At 44.7% G+C, this 6,291-nt stretch overlaps 1 long non-coding RNA gene across 1 annotated transcript; it reads right to left on the bottom strand.

Moving 5' to 3' along the window:
* Positions 1–3,510: 3,510 nt before the first annotated feature.
* On the bottom strand, positions 3,511–6,031 carry LOC146366369 (uncharacterized). Its single transcript, XR_014797689.1, has 2 exons — positions 5,289–6,031; positions 3,511–3,786 (listed from the first exon to the last, which is right to left on the bottom strand). It is a non-coding gene; the product is annotated as an uncharacterized LOC146366369 (long non-coding RNA).
* Between the last annotated feature and the right edge of the window lie 260 nt (positions 6,032–6,291).

Genomic DNA, 6,291 nt, shown 5'->3' with positions numbered 1-6,291 from the left:
CCATTCATTTGACCTGTTAAAAAAAACACCAGTGATCCAGACGTCAAACTACACGATCCCACCACCTGACACGACGCTCTTACACGTACAACACGTGTTCATTTGAAGAGGAAACCAGCTTCCTCACGTAGTCTTTGGTTAAATATATGAACCAAGGCTACTGCGTCAGGTTTAGGACATGTGCTTGAGATTAAGATACTACCGTACAACATTAAACATGTTCATTTCTCCCAGCAGAAAGCCATGACACCAGTCTGTGTTTCATGCATGCATTCATGCAGCCATAGACCTGCTTACACTTGTTGTAACGATGAAACATGAAGAAGGACTGAGAGAGGCAGATAACTGCATACAGCCAACATCAGCGCTCCATCTGATGAATGTGTTCTGATGTAACACATCAGAGAGCGATGGCACATTGAACTTTCCAGGAAGCTGCTGCCAACACTCAAAGCTGTCATCGATGCCGTTTTGGGATTGTGACGTAAAACAAGCTTCAGTTTGACCAGAAGGTTAACACCATCCACCTGATTCTGAGCGCCCCACATCACTTCTAAATGATCGCTGTGGTACTCCATCACTGCCATCACATCAGTGCTGGACCGACTCCCAGTCCTGCAGCAGTTCACTCAGTTCATGAAGCATCACAGCTCTCAAAGATTGCTTCCAACTTGCGAGGTCTGAATAGCTCCGTTCCCAAAGCAATTTCTGCCACAATGTCCTCCTACAGGAAATCATTCTCATTCACAAGATCTGGCAAATCTCCTTTGAGAATGAAAGGAACTCATTACACAGTGTCAGTGACGAGTCACAGTTTGTCAGGTCAAAAAGAGTCCAACATCCTTCTGTTCTTGACAAAAATATTATTCAGCTTTATAATCTAAGACGGAACGTCTTTCTGTTCTGTCCTTCAAAGCTTAGAAGATAAAACACAGAAAAGCTTCAGGATTGATTGTTGAACACCTCTGGAAGATCGATATGTTACTTCTTTTAAACAAACCACCAAATGAGCAACACAACACCTGGAGCACACCTGGAGCACACCTGGAGCATCTGCTGAAGCTGTTCTGGAGGAACATGGTGTCCCAAAAGGTTACTGACTCTTCAGTGCCATATGTTTATATTAAACTTGTTATATTAAATGTAGATTGTTTTGCTAAAGCATATAGTTAGGGCTGGACCAGGTGACCCTGAATCCTCCCTTAGTTATGCTGCAATAGACGTAGGCTGCCGGGGGATTCCCATGATGCACTGGGTGTTTCTGCTTCACTCACTATGTGTTAACAGACCTCTCTGCATTGAATCATATCTGTTATTAACCTCTGTCTCTCTTCCACAGCATGTCTTTATCCTGTCTTCCTTCTCTCACCCCAACCAATCACAGCAGATGGCCCCGCCCCTCCCTGAGCCTGGTTCTGCTGGAGGTTTCTTCCTGTTAAAAGGGAGTTTTTCCTTCCCACTGTCGCCAAAGTGCTGCTCATCTGATTGTTGGGCTTTTCTCTTTATCTATTATTGTAGGGTCTACCTGACAATACAAAGCACCTTGAGGCGACTGTTGTGATTTGGTGCTGTATAAATAACATTGAATTGAACGTTTGATTATTGTAGGGTCTACCCGACAATATGCCTTGAGGTGAACTGAACTGTAAAAGGTGTGATGACAGAGCATCAGTGTAAGGAGCCAATGTTTGATTGATGTGATTGAGATTCAGCTGAAATATAAGTACTGCACATGGAAGTGTCCAACCAACAGAACAAGCCTCAGAGCACATCACAGCGGTGCAGTTAGAATCAAAGTACTACTATAACACAGAATATGATGCAAAACTAAAGCAGTATTTTTAATGCACTCCCTCAAAGAAATACGACATGAGTGCAGCAGAGGCAGAGATATTGTGACCTGCAGCCTGTATACTTTTAGGCCTCGTGGTGTTTTTACTGGACCCACCTCTCTGAAACTCACTGGATCAACCAGCCAGCCAAAATGACCCTGGTTACATCATCAGTTTGATTTTTAATTAAAAAAAACTCCTTCAGCGATTCATCAGACATCAGTGTGCATGTACACACACTGTTACAAATCAAGACAAATACAATTAAGTCAGTGTGTTAAGAGGTGATTGTTGTGCCTCAGCTGGTGTTCCCACATACTGACACAAAGCCAGAGATCGACCCACCATCATGTAAAGTCCAGTATTAGCAGCTTTGAGTGATGGGTGGACGCTGCCTGGCTTTGTGTTCTTTGTGTAATTAGCTGAGAGAGAATTTGGTTCACTTGTGGTTGATAACAGCCTGTGGAGAAAAGCCTTCCTGCAGTGAAACTGTCATATTTGATTTGTTTGATTGTTTTTGTTTCTTCCAATAAGTTCAAACATAGAAAACTCAGACTGGGTTTAGGTCTTTGACATCACAACATGTTCCTTGTGTACTGTGTAGCGCTCAAACAGAGGTTTGACATGTAACAGTGTTTATGTCTTTCATGTAGAATCCAGGCTGTGGCTGAGAGCTGGAGGAGTCCTAAATGTCCCAAATTCATTCATATTTGTAAAGCCAGTCACATAAAGATTTGAACCAACACATTTATTCTTATTCTTATCGTTTAAATCAGAGTTTAAACCAAATAATGAGGCAGCATCAGCTGTGTGTGTGCGTGCGCGTGTGCGCGCGCGCGTGTGTGAGAGAGGAGTGCATCTGTCTATGTGGTGACGTCACCCCGCCCTGCCTTGTCCTTTGCGTAATCCGCCGCCCGCCCGTCCAGGAGGATGAGTCCAAACACTTTGATTTCCTTTAACAAATCCGTGTCGTATGTTCAAACCAATTAACCGAGATCGTTCTCACTTCTCTCAGGGAGAAGAGGACAGACTGGCTGCAGGGAGCAGGTTTTACTGCTTTCACCTCTGATTTATTCTTTGTGCTGCTCTCTTTGGAGAGGAGCGCAGCAGAGGGAGGATGTGAGGGCTCCAGGATGGATTCTGAAGAAGATAATGCGACAAGGAGACGCGCGGCTCCGCGTTTCACTGCAGATATCGAGGCTCTGCATATTTAGCCAGCTCCGTCCTGGTATTATAAGCGATGTGGCTTCTGATGTGTTTGTGTTGTGTTGTGAATGGAAGCGCAGATGATGCCTATTGATCACTGAGATGTGTGTTGGTGTATCTAAGGCTGCTTTCTCTGTCAGCGCACATTTCGAGCTCTTATTGTCTGGCGGATTGCGGTGCTGTAGGCCTTGTTGGAGCATAGAGGCTGTCGCTGCACCGTCCGGCCTGCACGCTGCCATAATCTGCTCCATTGAACGTCGGCGGGTGTAATCCTGATCTAAACGCGCTCTTATGTAACATTCCGAGAGGGACATTTTGTGTGCAGCTGCCTGTCACTGTGTGCGCTTTATGATGCTCGTGTGTGTTCTTTGAACCTTTACTACAGTGTGTAGCGCTGTGTTTATATGGCATACGTGCGCCATTCAGTGCACTACTATGTAATCACATTTGTATAACATCACTGTGAACAGAATATAGCGTTACTTATGCATATTTAATAAGGACTAATGACAGTTTAGCATAAAAGACAAACAACAACAGATTTCTGGTTAACAGCATCTTTATCTTCACTCCGAGTGGTCCTCCTCCATCTGTTTACATTCTGATGAGGCTCCATCGGATCTCCAGCCTGGCAGCCGGGCTCTGCTGTGTAATGGCTGCCTGCTTGATGTGTCCTTGACAGGAAAAAGCTCTTTTTTTGCTGTTCACTGCGTTTGTTGGGCAGGCAGGTGTTACCAGCTCACAGCTGCTGTGAAGGACACACAGAAAGGAACAAGGTGAGCAGGGAAATAAGCACTACAGGTAAAAAAGTGAGTCTCACAGGAACCACGGCAGCTGTGTGAGTACTACAGACCTGTAGACATACATGTTACCTGCATGTGTGAGAGAGAAATGGACCTGAACAGAAAGTTTAACCTAAAGGTCATCACCAGCATCTGTCTGTGACGCCTGGCTTCCTCCCTCAGTGTTCACAGTGGACCTTGATTTAAAATCAGTCAATTAAGGCACGCGGTGAATGCCAAGAGAGGAGCCTCTGCTGCTCCACCGCAGCCGGATTACAGTAAAAGCTGCTGTGCACTTATTTATGTATGCATGTGTGCACAGAGCAGAACAATGACTCTGACCAGGAGTGTGCTGACTGTACTGTCTCACTGCAGAAACATCCTCGCTGCACGTGTAATAACAGTAAATGTAGACTTCTGTGTGATTTCTATAATAAAATATTTGGATCCAAATACAAAGTGGTAATTCTTTCCTCTGCCTGAAATGGACTTGCACACCGTGAAGAACCAAAGCGTCCATAAATCTGTGCTTTAGCAGCTGAAAAAGCTTTTTACAGTGAAAACCTAAAGTAAGCCCGAGTGAGGCTCTGCTGGGGAACAGAATAATGTTTCATATGATAATAATGTTCTACTTTCTATTATGTATTAGTGGATTATGACTCAGATTTTTAATCTAATAAATGACTCAGTCATTCTCACCCATAAGTATATCCAAACACATTTGATCCACTAACTAATGAACGTGATGTTTGAAAATAACAGATAAAAACCAGGTGAGCAGTGAGTAACCACCTGGACAGCGAGGCTAAAATCAGCCAAGTCAGAGAGTGTGCACGCTTCCACCAGAAACAGTTTTGGGACATTTACTGTATAACGAGGAAGCCACAGAGCAGCGTGGCCTCACTGCCGCTCCCAGCGATATAACAACAGATGTTATGGTGTTTGAGTATTTCATGTGTTCGGTCTCACATGACATTTGGCTACGTTAAACGCTGCAGTCACTTTAATTTCATCTGAAGGAAACTGGTGGGAGCAGAAGCCTGAAGGGAGCAGGTTCCAGCGTGGCCCACTCTTTCTAATATTCTGTTTTAGCTTGTTTACATCTAAACGTCCTCGTTATACAAGCCAGTCTAATCTGACCCTGGCTGCCTGTTAATCCTCAGCAAGGACTGAGCTACATTTAGTCTCCCTGCGTCTCTGGATGTTTCCACGGGCGTCTGTCAGCTATCTCCAGGATTCCAGAAACGCTCGTTCCAAAATAATCCTGTGTGTTTCACCCACTCTGCTCCATCCACGCTGACACAAACGCACACAGATTATGTAATCTCTCTGTCTTTACACAGACAAGGCATGTCATATTAATCCTTCACAATCAGCTAGGATATACACATGATCACTGCAGCCAGTGCACAATATTTAATATTTAAAATGCAATCGCAGATCCCACTTACATGAGACGTGGGCTCACCTGAGACCGTGGCTGATTGTGACCCACACCTGTTTTCACACCCTGGCTCGATTAGGCAGAGGATCAATAGGGGGTCCACGCCCCTCTTGGGGACACTCCCATCAAATGTGGGACTCTGTTGCTCTTAGAGCTGAAGAAGCTTCTTCAACAAACTGTCCAGGCGTGTTTCTTTCCGAGCTCCTTCCACAAACAGAACATGTTGTGCACGTGTTGTGTTTTCCTTCACACTGCGCTGTTTCTGTGATTTTGTCACAGGTCAGTCATTTAACCAATAACCATGAAGTTAAACCGTTTAAACGCTTCAACCCTATAACATGCGAAACGTTGTTCAAACACCAGATGGCGCTGATGTCTTTCACTCCACGTGGGTTGCACGATAACGCTGCTCAGCGTGGAGAATCACTTTGTTGAATCACTACCCAGAGCCTGATTAGCCACACTGCTTTCCAGAGAGCGGGGCTCCTCCACACACTGAGTCCAAAGACTCCAGGGATCCGCGTGGTTACTGACACGGCTCCACGCTCGCGACCACTTCCCGTTGCGCTCCTAACCCAGCTGAGTGTTTTAGGTAACAGCAGCGCACCGATTCATAGAGTCTGACTGCAGACAAACACATATGAACCGTGGATGTCCTGCCTGAGTGAGGGTGTGGAATAACAAGTATCACAGCATTACTGGCTGATGCGGTGTCATCATTAAACATATGCAATCATCTCATTTTACTACACGCCAGCAGTTCCCCATGTTGTGTTTTCATATTTGTTTTTAATACTTAAAAATACAATTTCAAAATAAATCCGCATCTGATCGAGTCAGGCGCTAACACGGAGAGCGCATGCGCATACGTTCCGCTGGTCAAAAATAAATAATTAATAAATAAATAATAATACGGAAAACAAAAAAACGTCACTCGGTTCCAAAGGTGGCAACGTCATATATGTGGCATTCAAGTGTCATTGGAATCTACAGCTCACTGAAATCAATGACTGTAAAAAACCACAGT

This window comes from Perissodus microlepis, chromosome 18 (assembly GCF_051167445.1).
Source record: "Perissodus microlepis isolate ML-2025 ecotype Zambia chromosome 18, ASM5116744v1, whole genome shotgun sequence".
Taxonomy (NCBI): Eukaryota; Metazoa; Chordata; class Actinopteri; order Cichliformes; family Cichlidae; genus Perissodus; species Perissodus microlepis.
Note: the sequence above shows the minus strand (reverse complement) of the source record. Positions and strands in the feature narration are given on the sequence as shown.